Source organism: Zea mays, chromosome 6, assembly GCF_902167145.1.
Source record: "Zea mays cultivar B73 chromosome 6, Zm-B73-REFERENCE-NAM-5.0, whole genome shotgun sequence".
In the NCBI taxonomy this organism is placed as follows: domain Eukaryota; kingdom Viridiplantae; phylum Streptophyta; class Magnoliopsida; order Poales; family Poaceae; genus Zea; species Zea mays.
This window is the reverse complement of record NC_050101.1, coordinates 60,942,388-60,957,879: the sequence shown is the minus strand read 5'-3', so window position 1 is coordinate 60,957,879 and position 15,492 is coordinate 60,942,388. Positions and strand designations below refer to the sequence as shown.

Sequence of the window (15,492 nt, the reverse complement as noted above, 5' to 3'; positions counted from 1 at the left end):
TATTACACAGCGGAAGTCTTACAAAAATAAATGATAACAATAATACGAACTAAATATTATTCTTTGACGCCCTAAGCTGACTGGAAGACGCCACCTAAATCAACTCGTACTCCTTATTATAGGGCTCCTCTTGGACCATCTGCTCTTCACCTGTGAGGGGTTTATATATCCCAAGAGTGAGCTCAAAAAAATTATAGCTCAACAAGTTGTGAGGAATAACGTGCATGAACTCACCAAAGGTGTGAGCTCATGTGAATTGTAAGGCTGATCAACAAATAATGGTTAAAACTGAGCATGAATTTTAATAAGTGGTCGAGTTTTATTAGCAGTTACTAAATGTAAGTAAATATCAAACCAGAGTAATAAATAGATCAAATTAATATTAAACCACAATGTGATGCATATGACAAATTGAATTTAATTCTATAAATTACTCATGTGAGGGTCCGAGCCGCTCATGACCGTGAGTACGGCTGATATACCAGTTTTACACTCTGCAGAGGTTACGCATCTTTACCCACAAATCATGTTACTCATTTGCCAAGGGATCGCGACTTCCCATATACCTCTACCAAGGAAACCCGCTACAGTTTCTAGGAAGCTCCAATGCAGGGATCCCTCGCCTGACCGTCATCGCAGCAAAATCAACCTAAGGACCTCCCTACACTGACCACTCCCCTACTGCCCTTGCCCCTTTCGGGTAAGGTAGTCATCCACTACCTTTCGTAATTAGTTAGCCAAGGACGTCCCATACCACCCTTGTAGTAGCACTATTTTCCCGGGTGGTTCTCTATGTTCTAATTAACAATATGATATTATCATGAATAGTAAATAACAAAGTGATAATAAAAGTCTGATCATGAATAATGTGTATCTCCATACCCAAAATCACATAAAGCAATAGCAGGTACTACCCAAAAGTTCAGTGGTAAACAAGGTGTAAAGATAATCAAACTAGGGTAACCTATTGGGTACCATCAAAATTTATCTGTACAGATCATACTGATTAAAAGGAACATTATTGGGTAAATAGAAGTGATCAAGGGCACAACTTGTCTTCAACGAGCTCCTACTCAGCAGTCTCCACCTGCTGAACACCTGGGTCCTCGGTGGCTTGCTCGTCTACTCGCAGCAATACAAACAAGCATAGTATAGCAGAAATTAACATCACACCAAACTGCAAAACAGAATGCATGATAATATTCTACACATCATAACGAGATAGTAGGAACAAGAATCACTAAATTCAGAGTTATGGTTATCGAGTTATGATTTTCTGAAGTTATTAAGTGTTTAGTATAGAATGAATCAGGTGAGTAATTTTAATCTATGTTTCATGGATAAATAGAGTTACCACATGATAAACAATATTAATACAAAATTAATGTCAGTAGAATGGATTAAAAATGAATTTTCTATGAATTAAACGAGTTTCTGCAATTATTTTTATATCCAAAATCAATTTTCTATATTATTTTATCTATTTTCTTTGTTCCCTGGACTGCGCGCAAAATTACTAAAGAATACAGGGGCTACATCATAAAAAGTTCTAAGACTCAGGTTAACCCGAGGTGGACTGCGGGTTAAATGCGAATAAATACAGGGTCTCTTTAGTAAAGTGGTTAGGGCGAAGGGGTATTTTCTGCTGTGAGCCGATCGATCTACATCGGACCGCCAAGATCAAATCAGCCATCGTGTGAACCGGTACCCTTTTATGACCGCAGGATCTGAGATCAACGGCCCTGGAGTTTAAAGTACTAAGATTGCCCCCCATACACATGATTTGAATCAGACGACATAGATCTGACCACGAAAGGGTACGCGGGCCTTCTAATCACAATCGTTCATCCATTGATCCACGGCGGAAGGGTCTTCTCTCCCTGACACACCGTCGGTGACGGAGAACACCCACCACGGCGGCGCCATTGACGGTGAATCCTGCACGAGCGCCACGTGATTATGCGGAAAGCGGAGAGGGGAAAGTGGCGGGTAACAAGGTGGTGGCTATACCGCGGATTATGCACTCAGACGACCCGACCACGACGCACGACGGAAAGCCCAGGGATCCTTGGCGTCGGCGAGCAATTGAGGAACGAACGGCTGGTTTCCGCCCTCCCAAGGTGGTCGCGCACGCGCGACACAACAAGGCGAACCTCCTGGGCGGTATCCCCAGGTCATGGCTACAGCGTAGCACGCGGTCGACGGTGGCGTGCTTTGACCGCCCTAGACACGACTGGCGATTTGGTTTCGGTGTTCGCCCGCGCAAGAGGTTAGTTCAGGGGAGGAAAGGGACGCAGGGGGTGTTCCTACTTATCACCTAGGGTCTCGGTTCGGGATGGGAGGAGGCCGCCCACGATTTCCGACGATGGCGGCGATCCTCGCGTGAGTCGTTGCGGAGAAGGAGAGCGCACTGACGCACGGGCCCTATAAGGCAGCGACGGCGAGCACACGTACTGAGGCTAGCACACGGGCCCGCATACCAGTGAAAGGGTGAGGAGCGAGTGCGAGCATGCGGCTGACCGGTGGGCCCTACATGTCGGCCCCAATCGGTTAGCTGGGCTGCGCGTATGAGTGGTTAGGTGGGCCGATCGCCTGGAATTCGGCCCACGCGGCTGAATTTTCTTTACTTTTTTTCTATTTCTTTGTCTTTTCTTTCTTTCCAAATTCAAAACTTCAATTCCAAGTTAAATTCAAATTTTGTGGCAAATTGATCCTCAGAATAAATATTCAATTTACACATACCCATATGGAAAGAATTTATTTATTATATTATGTAGCATTTTCTCTTTCCCTTTCTAGGTTATTTTCAATTTTCCTAAATTGTAACTTAGGTTAACTTTCCAATTTGAACATTAATATGTTTCTAAATGCACAAACAAATAAATACAACATGATGCATAATTTATTTTAGGTGTCATCAATTATTTGTTCCCTTAATATATGGTTATTACCATGTTATAATGGGTATGGGGCAAAAACATATAATGAGATCTACTCTCTTCATATTGTTTACAAACTGGGTATTACAAATCCTACCCCCTTAAAAAGAATCTCGTCCTTGAGATTAAGAGGAACTAGGGAAGAGGTGGGAAAAATCTACTCGCAGCTCTTCTTCTCTTTCCCAAGTAGCCTCATCTTCACCATGGTTACTCCATTGCACTTTACACATTTTGATCACTTTACTCCTCGTGACACGAGTCAAGGTATCAAGGATCTTGATAGGATACTCAGTATAAGTCAAATCATTCTGAACACGTAGTTCCTCCATAGGTAGCTGCTCCTCGGGTACCCTAAGACACGTCTTCAACTGGGATACATGGAAGACATCATGTACATCCGCAAGATGGTCGGGTAATTCCAGTTGATAGGCAACTTCTTCCACTCTCTTCAGGATCAAGAAGGGCCCAATAAAGCGAGGGGACAACTCCCCTTTAACTTTAAACCTCCTCATACCTCGGATCGGTGACACCTTTAGATACACGTGATCACCCTCCTTAAACTCTAACAATCTTCTCCGGGTATTCACATAGCTCTTCTGTCTCGACTGTGCAGTTCTCAAGTTCTCCCTTATCAACCGTACTTGTTCTCTTGCCTCTTGAATCATTTCTGGCCCAAAGAACCTTTTTCACCAGTTTGATCCTAATACAAAGGAGTCCTGCATTTTCTACCATATAAAGCCTCAAACGGGACATCTTCAAACTGACCTTATAACTATTATTGTAAGAGAACTCCGCATAGGGCAAACTCTTATCCCAACTGTCACCATGTTTAAGAGCATAGGCTCTTAACATATCTTCTAGTACTTGGTTGGTTCTCTCGGTCTGCCCATCAGTTTGAGGATGGTAGGCCGAGCTGAAATTCAACAGTGTGTCCAAGCACTCTTGCAACTTCTGCCAAAACCGAGAAGTAAATTGAGATCCTCGGTCCGACACGATCTTCTTAGACTCTCCATGTAGACAAACTATCTGAGCCATATACAACTCTGCTAGCTTGGCTCCCGTGTAATTAGTCCTCACAGGAATAAAGTGAGCCACTTTTGTTAGTCTGTCCACAATCACCCAAATAGAGTCATACCATGCAAGAGTGCGGGGTAGACCAAAATGAAGTCCATACCAATTTCTTCCCACTTCCACTCGGGTACCTTCAGTGGGTGAAGTAATCCAGCAGGTCTCTGATGCTCGGCTTTTACCCTCTAGCAAACATCACACACTGCCACATGTGATGTAACATCCCTTTTCAGGCCATACCACCAATACTTTTATTTCAGATCTTGATACATCTTGGTACTGCTAGGATGAATGGAGTAGGCTGAGTCATATGCTTCCCTCAATATGGTTTCACGAAGGCTATCAATCTCAGGGACACAAATCCTGTTCTTGAACCAGATCGTGCCTTGATCATCTTCCGTGAAGTCTGGTCCTCTACCTTCTGTTATCAGATCTTTGATCTCTTGAATTTTGACATTACCGATCTGACCCTTTTGTATTTCTTGTTCTAAGGTAGGTTCTACTTCTATGGTAATTCCTTCAGTATGAGCAACTATCCCCAGATTGAGCTTCTCAAAGTCTTCTGCTAACTCATCGGGTAACTGGGCTACAATAGCTGCATGAACATGTTCCTTCCGACTCAAGGCATCTGCAACCAGATTCGCCTTGCCTAGATGATAGTGAATTTCCAAGTCATAGTCTTTGATGAGCTCCAACCAACGGCGTTGCCTAAGGTTGAGATCCTTCTGAGTGAAGATATACTTTAAGCTCTTATGATCAGTGTATACTTGACACTTAGTCCCCATAATATAATGACTCCAAATCTTGAGAGCATGCACTACGGCTGCCAGTTCTAAGTCATGGGTGGGGTAGTTCAACTCATGTTTCTACAACTAGCGAGACGCGTAGGCGATGACATGTCCTTCTTGCATAAGCAAACATCCCAAGCCCTCACAGCTCGCATCAAAATATATGTTAAATCCCTTCTGCAGATCTGGCATAATCAACACTGGGGGTGACATCAACTTAAACCTCAATTGATTGAAACTCTCTTGGCATTCATGAGTCCACTTAAACTCTTTCCCCTTCTCTAATAGTGAGGTCATAGGCTTCGCGATCTTGGAGAGCCCCTTAATAAAACGCAGGTAATAACCTGCGAGTCCCAGGAAACTCCGAACCTCAGTGACTGTTTTTGGTATTTTCCAACCCACTATCTCCGTGACTTTAGCTGGATCCACTGCGATTCCACCTTTAGAGATGATATGTCTAAGGAATGGTACTTCATCAAGCTAAAACTCACACTTTCTAAATTTGGCATAGAGTTGATTATCCTGTAGCTTTTGTAGCACCATCCGTAGATGTTCCTCATGATCACTATCATTCTTGGAATAAATAAGAATATCGTCGATGAATACCACGACGAATCTATCAAGATACTCCATGAACACCTTGTTCATCAGATTCATGAAGTAGGCTGGTGCATTAGTTAAGTCAAACGACATGATTGTGAACTCATATAGACCATATCGGGTAGAGAAAGCCGTCTTGGGAATATCAGATGGCCTAATCTTCATTTGGTGATAACCCGATCTGTGGTCAATCTTAGAGAACACCCTAGCACCTCTCATCTGATCAAATAAGTCTTCAATATGGGGTAAAGGGTACTTGTTATTAATGGTGACATCATTAAGTGATCTATAGTCCACACACATCCTTTGTGGACCATCTTTCTTCTGTACGAACAGAACCGGTGCTCCCCAAGGTGAGGAACTCGGACGAATGTACCCTGCTTCTTGTAACTCCGTTAATTATTTCTTAAGTTCTTTTAATTCTTCCACTGACATCCTTTATGTTATTTTTGAAATAGGAGCGGTTCCAGGTAAGAGATCAATCACAAATTAAACTTCCCTATCTGGTGGCATTCCGGGTAACTCTTTAGGAAAGACATCTGGAAAGTCTCTAACCACATGGATGTTTCTATCCACAAATTTTCCATCCACTACATATATGGCGGGTCTGGTAGAGGCGGTTATGGTAATCTTGACTTCAAACATTTCTCCTTTTGAGCTAGTGAGTTCTACGGTTCACTTAGCACAGTGTATAACTGCCTTTGCTTTTCCTTAACTAGGACATATCGAGTATCAGATCTATATTGCTTTCTTCTAATGCTATAGGTGTAGACCAGAATTCCCTTCCCATGATTGTCAGTGTTAATCTATGTGTCATATAGTTTGCTTCAACAGGCCCTTTAAGGGTAATTACTATCAGTGGTTTTTGCATAGTTTGAAGTGGTAATTCATTTGTGGTGGCATAGTGAGCAGAAATAAACGAATGCGTAGCTCTAGAATCAAATAATATGGCTGCAGGAATTGAATTAATGTAAAACATACCAATAGCGATGTCAGCTCCATCAGCAGTAGCTTCGGCACTGACTTGGTTAACTCTGGCAATGCTGAATCCCTTGCCAAGTGTTAGAGTCTGTTGCTTGTTTCTGAGCGGGTGTGTTAGGATTCCTCATCGGACAAGCATTTGCATAGTGCCCAACCTGACCACACTTGAAGCATGTGGTGTCGGTACTCTGTCCTGCAGGTCTCGTCGGGGTTCCAGTGTGGGGCAGCCTGACGAGTGTGTGGAATCTGTGGAGTCCCCTGTGGTGCATACTGAGCAGGGCGCAGTCCTCCTCCTGGATGAGCTAGTGTACGCTGGGGCAGAATATGGCGAAGACGAATGCTGCTGCTCCCCTGCCTCTGGGTAATGGCCTTCCTGTTCATTTCCCCTAGTTGAACACGCTTGTGTTCAATAGCTAGAGCCTTGTCTGGGAGCCTCTGGAATGACGGAAAAGTGTGAGCAACTAGTGAATATTGAAGTGGTCCATTAAGTCCCTCCATTAAGTGCTCCTACTTTCTTTCATCATCTGCCACTTCATCTGGAGCATACCGTGATAGCTGAATAAATTTGTCACGGTACTCACTGACTGACATAGTGCCTTGCTTCAGTGATAGAAACTCTTTCTTCTTTATCTTCATCAGTCCAGCAGGAATGTGGTAGTTTCTAAACTGTGTAGTGAATTCTACCCAGGTTATAGTATTGGCAGCATCATGGGCAGCAGTGTAAGAATCCCACCAATCAGCAGTGGGTCCAGTAAGACGACCAGAAGCATAAAGCACCTTCTCCCGGTTAGAGCATTGGGCGATATTCAGCATCTTCTCCACTGATTTTAACCAATCATCAGCATGTAATGGATCTGGAGAGCTGGCGAATGTAGGAGGCTTGTGGCTTATGAACTCTCGGTACTTGTCCCGGGGTGGAACTGGTGGTGGTGGTGGAGCCATTGGGGGTTGTTGTTGTTGCAACATTCTCTCTTGCCTCATTTCCTCCCGCATATCTTGCCTCTCCTGGCACATCTCTTGATGTTCCTGTCGCATCTGAGCTTGCATATCCGTCATAGTATTCTCCATATGTTGCAGCATCTGCATCTGACCTTCAATCACTAGATCTGTCCTGGCCGGTGGTGGATTTGGAGGATTCATCTCTGTTTGATGTTGTCTAACAATCCTCCTATTGTGGGGGTTGGCAGGTAGATCGATTCCGCCTCCTTTTCTGGTATTGACCATCTGGGTTAGAAATACATGGTAAGATAGAATTATAGATAAGGCGAGTAATTGCGAGGCAGAATCTTTTGGGGGTTTTATTAGCTAAGTAGATTAGTGTGTCACCTACTACTTCTAATTCATTACCTTATGGTGGTACATGCTAGGATGCCCTGCTATACTAATTCAATCAATCAAAGAAGCAGATCAAGCACTTACCATCAGAACAAACATCCAATTACTTCAATTAGAGAAAATAATTTTAATTTTGTCTTAGGTTCCTATCTCTTTAGAGGGTCATGGATGTAGGATTCCAAAGTATGAAATCCTCCTTGTCTTAGAATAGAAAAGGTAAGAGTAATCAGAGTAGAACAGCAAAAGGTGAGACAGGATCAAGAAAAGTATAGAAAAGATCAGAGTAAGGTAAGTAGGTAAGGATTTTGTCCAGGTCTATCTAGGTTTCGTCCTACAGTCAACATTTTCTCTGATACCACTTCTGTCACACCCGGATTTAAGGGATAAAGCCGGGTGCGTCTCATATGTGCGCCAACAAAGAACATCACATATAATGACAAAGTGTATAGAGATAAATGTCACAAGTATCATTATTAAATAGCGGAAGTCTTACAAAAATGAATGAAAACAATAATACGAACTAAATATTATTCCTTGGCGCCCTCAAGGTGACTAGGAGACACCACATAGATCAACTCGTACTTCTCATTATAGGGCTCCTCTTGGACCACCTGCTCTTCACCTGTGAGGGGTTTATATATCGCAAGAGTGAGCTCACAAAAGATCATAGCTCAACAAGTTGTGGGGAATAATGTGCATGAACTCACCAAAGGTGGGAGCTCATGTGAAGTGTAAGGTTGATCAACAAATAATGGTTAAAGCTGAGCATGGCTTTTAATAAGTGGTCTAGTTTTATTAGCAGTTACTAAATGTAAGTAAATACCAAACTAAAGTAATAAATAGATCAAATTAATAATAAACCACAATGTGATGCAAATGACAAATTGAATTTAATTCCATAAATTACTCATGTGAGGGTCCGAGCCGCTCATGAACGTGATCAAGGTTGATATACCAGTTTTACACTCTGCAGAGGTTGCACATCTTTACCCACAAGTCATGTTACCCATTTACCAAGGGATCACGACTTCCCATACACCTCTACCAAGGAAGCGAGGCAGGATAACGGTAAGAGGCCTTTACAAAATTCCACTAGCTTCAGAAAACCCGCTATAGTTTCTAGGAAACTCCAATGCAGGGATCCATCGCCTGACCGCCATCGCAGCAAAATCAACCCAAAGACCTCCCTACACTGACCACTCTCCTACTGAATTTGCCCCTTTCGGGTAAGGTAGTCATCAACTAGTTTTCCTAATTAGTCAGTTAAGGGTGTCCCATACTACCCTTGTGGTAGCACTGTTTTCCCGGGTAGTTCTCCATGTTCCAATTAACAATATAACCTTATCATGAACAGTAAATAACAAATTGATAATAAAAGCCTGATCATGAATAATGTGTATCTCTATACCCAAAACCACATAAAGCAATAGCAGGTACTACCCAAAAGTTCAGTGGTAAACAAGGTATAAAGATAATCAAACTAGGGTAACCTATTAGGTCCCATCAAAATTAACCTATGCAGATCATAAGGATTAAAAGGAACATTATTGGGTAAATAGAAGTGATCAAGGGCACAACTTGCCTTCAACGAGCTCCTGCTCAGCAGTCTCCACCTGCTGAACACCTGGGTCCTCAGTGGCTTGCTCGTCTATTCGCAACAATACAACCAAGCATATTATAAAAAAATTAACATCACATCAAACAAAAAAACAGAATGCATGATAATATTCTACGCATCGTAACAAGATCGTAGGAACAAGAATCACTAAATTCGGAGTTACGATTATCGAGTTATGATTTTCTGAAGTTATTAAGTGCTTAGTATAGAATGAATCAGGTGAGTAATTTTAATCTATGTTTCATGGCTAAACATAGTTACCAGGTGATAAACAATATTAATACAAACAATGCCAATGAAATGGATTAAAAAGAATTAAAAATGAATTTTCTATAAATTAAATGAGTTTCTGTAATTATTTTTATATCCAAAATCAATTTTCTATATTATTTTATCTGTTTTCTTTGTTCCCTAGACTGTGCGAAAAATTACTAAAGAATACAGGGGCTACATCATTAAAAGTTCTAAGACTCAGGTTAACCCGAGGTGGACTACAGGTTAAATGCTAATAAATCCAGGGTCTCTTTAGTAAAGTGGTTGGGCCAAAGAGGTATTTTCTGTTGTGAGCCGCTAGATCTACATCGGACCCCTAGGGTCAAAGTCAGCCATCATGTGAACCGATACCCTTTTATGACCACAGGATCTGAGATCAACGGCCTGGGAGTTAAAGTGCTAAGATTGCCCCCCATACACACGATTTGAATCGGACGGCACAGATCTGACCATGAAAGGGTATGCGAACCTTCTAATCACAACCGTTCATCCATTGATCCACGGCGGAAGGGTCTTCTTCCCCCCCGACACACTGCCGATGATGGAGAGCACCCACAACGGCGGCACCATTGATGGTGAATCCCGCACGAGCGCTGGCGAGCTCTAAACCCTACGCGATTATGCGCAAAACGGAGAGGGGAAAGTGGTGGGTAACAAGGTCGTGGCCATACCACGGATTATGCACTCAGACGACCCGACCACGGCACACGGCGGAAAGCCCAGGGTTCCTCGACGTCGGCGAGCAATTGAGGAACGAACGGCTGGTTTCCGCCCTCCCGAGGTGGTCGCGCACGCGCGGCACAACAAGGCGAACCTTTTGGGCGGTATCTCCAGGTCACGGCTACAGCGTAGCACGCGGTCGATGGTGGCGTGCTTTCACCGCCCTGGACATGGCGCTAGCGGTGGCGATTTGGTTTCGGTGTTCGCCCGCGCAAGATTGTAGTTGAGGGGAGGAAAGGGGCACAGGGGGGTGTTCCTACTTATCCCCTGGGGTCTCGGTTCAGGATAGGAGGAGGGAGCCCATGATTTCCGACGATGGCGGCGATCCTCGCGCGAGTCGTTGCGGAGAAGGGGAGCGCACTGACGCACGGGCCCCACAAGTCAGCGACGGCGAGCACACGTACTAAAGCTGGCACGCGGGCCCACATACCAATGAAAGGGTGGGAAGCGAGCGCGAGCGTGCGGCTGACCGGTGGGCCCTACGTGTCGGCGCCAATCGGTTAGCTGGGCTGCGCGTATGAGTGGTTAGGTTGGCCGGTCGCCTGTAATTCGGCCCATGCGGCTGAATTTGCTTTCCTTTTTCTATTTCTATTTCTTTTTCTTTTCTTTCTTTCCAAATTCAAAATTTCAATTCCAAGTTAAATTCAAAGTTTGTGGAAAATCTGTCCTCAGAATAAATATTCAATTTAAACATACCCATATGGAAATAATTTATTTATTTATTATATTATGTAGCATTTTCTCTTTCCCTTTCTAGGTTATTTTCAATTTTCCTAAATTGTAACTTAGGTTAACATTCCAATTTGGACATTAATATGTTTCTAAATGGGCAAACAAATAAATCCAACATGATGCATAGTTTATTTTAGGTGTCATCAATTATTTGTTCCCTTTATATATGGTTATTACCATGTTATAATGAGTATGGGGCAAAAACATATAATGAGATCTACTCTCTTCATATTGTTTACAAACTGGGTATTACACCATCTCTCTCAATCTCTTAGACAGTCTTCAGCGGATAGTGTAAAATAGGAGACGTGAAACTGTAAGTGATACTATTTAACACCGTTTAAAGAGTAGAGTTTAAAATATGGAATAAGATAAAGGATAGAGTAGGGGATCTGCTGAAGATAGCATAGACTGTCTTCAACACATCCAACCGGTGTCCCCTCCGCCGCATGTGACGGTTATAGTGGCCCGGTAAAGCCTTCAACGAAGTATGCTAAATCGTGACTAGTTGTAGCGGTATGCACCAAAAAAACGCCAGATAAAGGGGAACAGTGTGCAGCCCCCTTCCCTCGTTTCACGCGCGCGCCAATGTTTTTAGTAGAGGAAAAATTAGTAAAAGATATTGAATAGGTATGGAAAATGGTATTTTATTGTTTTAGTGGGGTATAGAGTGAGAATTTAGAGAGAATTGTTGTAGAGGGTGAAGATATAGAGAAAGTGAGATTGCTGATGTGGCAGCATAGTAGTATATAGGGCAGGGGCAGGCACAAGGGGTGGGGTGGGCAATGGGGGCCATGGTCCCACCTCAATTTTGATAAACTCTAATACCTAGAGTTAGATATACAACAAAATAAACAAACTTTTATATACTACGTCAGGCTAAATTTAATGAAAATTAGTTTTTGATCTAACTTTTACTCGTAGCTCTACTGCTGAGCCCACTCCCTATCCAAACCGTTCTATTCCCGCCCCTAGCGCTAGCCCACTCATGACTTGCTCGCTCCATCGATCATCAAATGATCCGTTCGATGACATAACCCGTCCGCTGCCAGTGCCACCTTACCTCCTCGTCACTTGAACTATCGTCTTGTAGGGATCCTGTCCGTAGTGCCACTACTTTTCCTCCTAATCCGCACCGACAGATGGGCAAGCACCACAACGCTATCTGCCCTCGCTATATCACTGGGTTCCACCGCACCATCGGAACGCGGCAATGGCTGCCAATTGCTGACATCGCTGCATCGTCACCTGCCCTCCCTACCTCGGCCTATTATCACTTAACCTTCATATAATTATCATGAAACTAATGATCTAGTATAGTGATTTGTTTCTCATGGTGTTACTACATCTAGAATTTTGTCCCGCGTCCGCCACTCCAACGCCTGAACTAGTACGCCATCGTGGCCATCAGATTAGTGGTGTACGGTTCAGATTTTAAGATCGCCTAATTTAATCTAGCACGTGTCTTCTTGGATCAATGGTCCCCGAATACAACCAAAAATGACACCCCATGCTCTATACTCCACCGTCCGATCAAGGATGGACAATCCCCTTCATCACTAACCTCCAGCACCGGACATACAACGCTAACACTTCCCACGGTTGCGAGGCTCACCTTAGTCATGGCAGTCGATGGCCTGACACACTACCTCCCCTACCAACAATAGTTACGCGACACGGAGGATGAACCGAACAGTCATGACATTTTATTGGTGGTCGAGCAGATGACCAGGCCTACCCACTGTGGCATACTGATCCATGGCGAATGCCTTTGATCCAGTGAGCAATTTCCGTATCCGTCACACCCTAATTTAAGGGACAAAGCTATAACGCCCTGAATTTGGGGGTAGAATTTTTTCTTCTTTAATACTCATCAAATTCAGGCGTTACTCTCTCTTCTCTTTCGTTTCGTTCCTTCTTCCCAATTTCAAAGCAGTATAGCGACTGGTGTCCGTATTGCGTGTGAACAAAAACCTAAGTTGTCATGGGTGTAATCATGCCGAGGCATATTTCTTGTCTGATGTCGTGTTTAATCGCGTGTTTTTCTTAGTCTCGTTTCACGAATCGGATTCTGATCGGTGGTTGTGCGTGTCGTGGGTTTTTGCCCCGCGACGCGACCTAGCCCGACCCAGTCTGGCCCAGCCGTCCCGCTCTGGCCCGCGCCCCCCTCCCTTTCTCTCATTTGATTTTCCCACGCAGCAACCTCCTCTCCTCCACCTCTCTCTCTCTCTCCATGGTGCCCTAGGTTTTGGAGACGGTGATCGCCGAATTTGGACCCTGAGGTGAGCTCTCCCTCTCCCTCTCTCTCTTCTCCTCCCCCTCCCCTTCTTCTTCCCCCCCCACGGCCCTCGGCGCGCTCCCCTCGCGGCCCCTGCGGCCCCCGGCGGCGCTCCCCGCGCCCCCCGGCGGCGCTCCCCGCGCCCTCCGGCGCGCTCTCCCCCCGCGGCCCCCGCGCGCCCCTGTGTGGCCCCCCGGCGGCGCTCCCTCGTGGCCCCGGCGGCGCCCCTCGCGGCCCCCTGCCCCGCCCTCCCCGCGCGCCCCCTGGTGGCGCCCCTGCATGGCCCCCGCACGCGCCCCTTGCGGCCCCCTGGCGGCGCTCCCGCGCGAGGCCCCTGTTCGGCCCCTCCCCGGCGGCGCCCGCCCTGTCCCCGGCACGGCTGCACGCCCCCGGCATGACTCGCGTGGTCTCGCGTGTCCTCGGCGCGGCCTCGCGCGCCCCGGCACGCGCAACGCGTTCCCACGCACGCAGCCCCAGTGCACGCGGCGATCGATTTTCAGTTTAATTAGTTTTGAATTTAGTTTAATGAATGTGCTGCATCACGCGCTTCATCGTACGACGATTCATTTTAAATTTATCTTTATTAATGAGCTGTGTCGCGCGCTTCGTCGCACGATGATTCGTCTTAATTTCAGATTATTTAATGTGTGGCGTAGCGCGTCCAGTCGCGCGACGTTTCGTTTTAAATTCAGTTTAGATGACGTATGCTGTCATGTGTTTCGTCGCGCGACGCCTAACGTCTCTTTATAATTAATGCAAGTGTCTCGTTGCGCGCTCTGTCGCACGATAAGTCGTTTAATTCTTAATTCAATTTAAGTGTTGTGTCGCGCGTTTCGCCGCGCGACAATTCTTTTAATTTACCTTTATCTGTTCATAATAATTAAACATGGAACATGACTTTACTCTATGCTAAACGTGATGGCTAAATTAATACTATTCTATTTAAACGAGTATTTTAATTTATAATCGTATGACGTGATCGCTCTTCGATAGTAACATCGACCGTTACTCTCTCTTTCTCGCTTAGTCGTAGGTGTGAGCCCTGCGCCGAGTGTCTGTTTATTTATAACATTCTATTGTATGGTGTACTGTTCTTTTGTATTAAATGTGTGGAATGCATGTTTGAACTCGTATAGATAACAGTCAGTTGGCGGAGCCCGAAGGAATTGCAAGTGAAGACCCTGAGCAGCAGCTGGTTGGTGAAGGCAAGTGTCCCTTGACACATCTATGTCCTACTCATTCTTATAATTCACTCCCCGCATTTACACAGTTTATACCTAAGGATTGACTAGCTTTTATTTATCTTGTCCTTGTTTACCTATTTCGGTTGGGTTATTTTGGTTTAGCTTTATGCTAGCGCTTCACATTAATCAATGAACATGATGAGATTATCTATGATACATTGTTTTCCCTTTTGATTATGATGATGGTTCTATGACATTTAAGGGGACTCGAGTTGTTTCTCGAGTGCCTCTCCATAAGGACTGGTTCGTTGGATGACCGCCAGGGAAAACAACGCAACCATGAGGGTGGAAAGGGACACCCTTAGCTGAATAATTAGAGGAACTGGGTGTAGTTCGCTTTGCCGTCGTGCCGTTAATGGGGCTCGGTGTATGTGGCTCACTCTGCCAAGGTTGGTTCGCCCCTTGGGGAGGAGTGCGGTGCATTTAGGAAACCTAACGGGCGAGTACAGCCCCAGGAAATCTTTGTAAAGGCTACGTAGTGGAACCCTGCCTACTCACCTTGGTAGTGTTTCAGGGTTTGATCGGCCCAAGGCAAGAGGGAATCACGACTTGTGGGTAAAGTGTGCAACCTCTGTAGAGTGTTATGAAACTGATATATCAGCCGTGCTCGCGGTTATGAGCGGCCAAGGGAGCTCCATTGATTAGAGATACTTGATCAGAGATGTATAGTTTACAGGTGGTGATGAGGATGATGGTTTTGGTTATGATTATGGTAATGGTAAGTGGTATTCTTTCTGTTTGGAAAGGGTACATGGGGTTAATATCTTGGGTTAATGCTAAAACCTGGCTTTCTACTAGTAATAATAACCTGACCAACTAAAATCAATCGCTTGACTAAACTCCATATAAAGCTAGTCCGAGCGCATAATACTTTAGGGATATATAGATGTTGTCTTAAGGGCTTTCTCTGATCCAG

The 15,492-nt window shown here is 44.7% G+C and overlaps 1 long non-coding RNA gene across 1 annotated transcript; it reads right to left on the bottom strand.

Moving 5' to 3' along the window:
• Positions 1–1,551: 1,551 nt before the first annotated feature.
• LOC103629344 (uncharacterized) lies at positions 1,552–2,461 on the bottom strand. Its single transcript, XR_554313.4, has 2 exons — positions 2,011–2,461; positions 1,552–1,938 (listed from the first exon to the last, which is right to left on the bottom strand). It is a non-coding gene; the product is annotated as an uncharacterized lncRNA (long non-coding RNA).
• Positions 2,462–15,492: the final 13,031 nt, after the last annotated feature.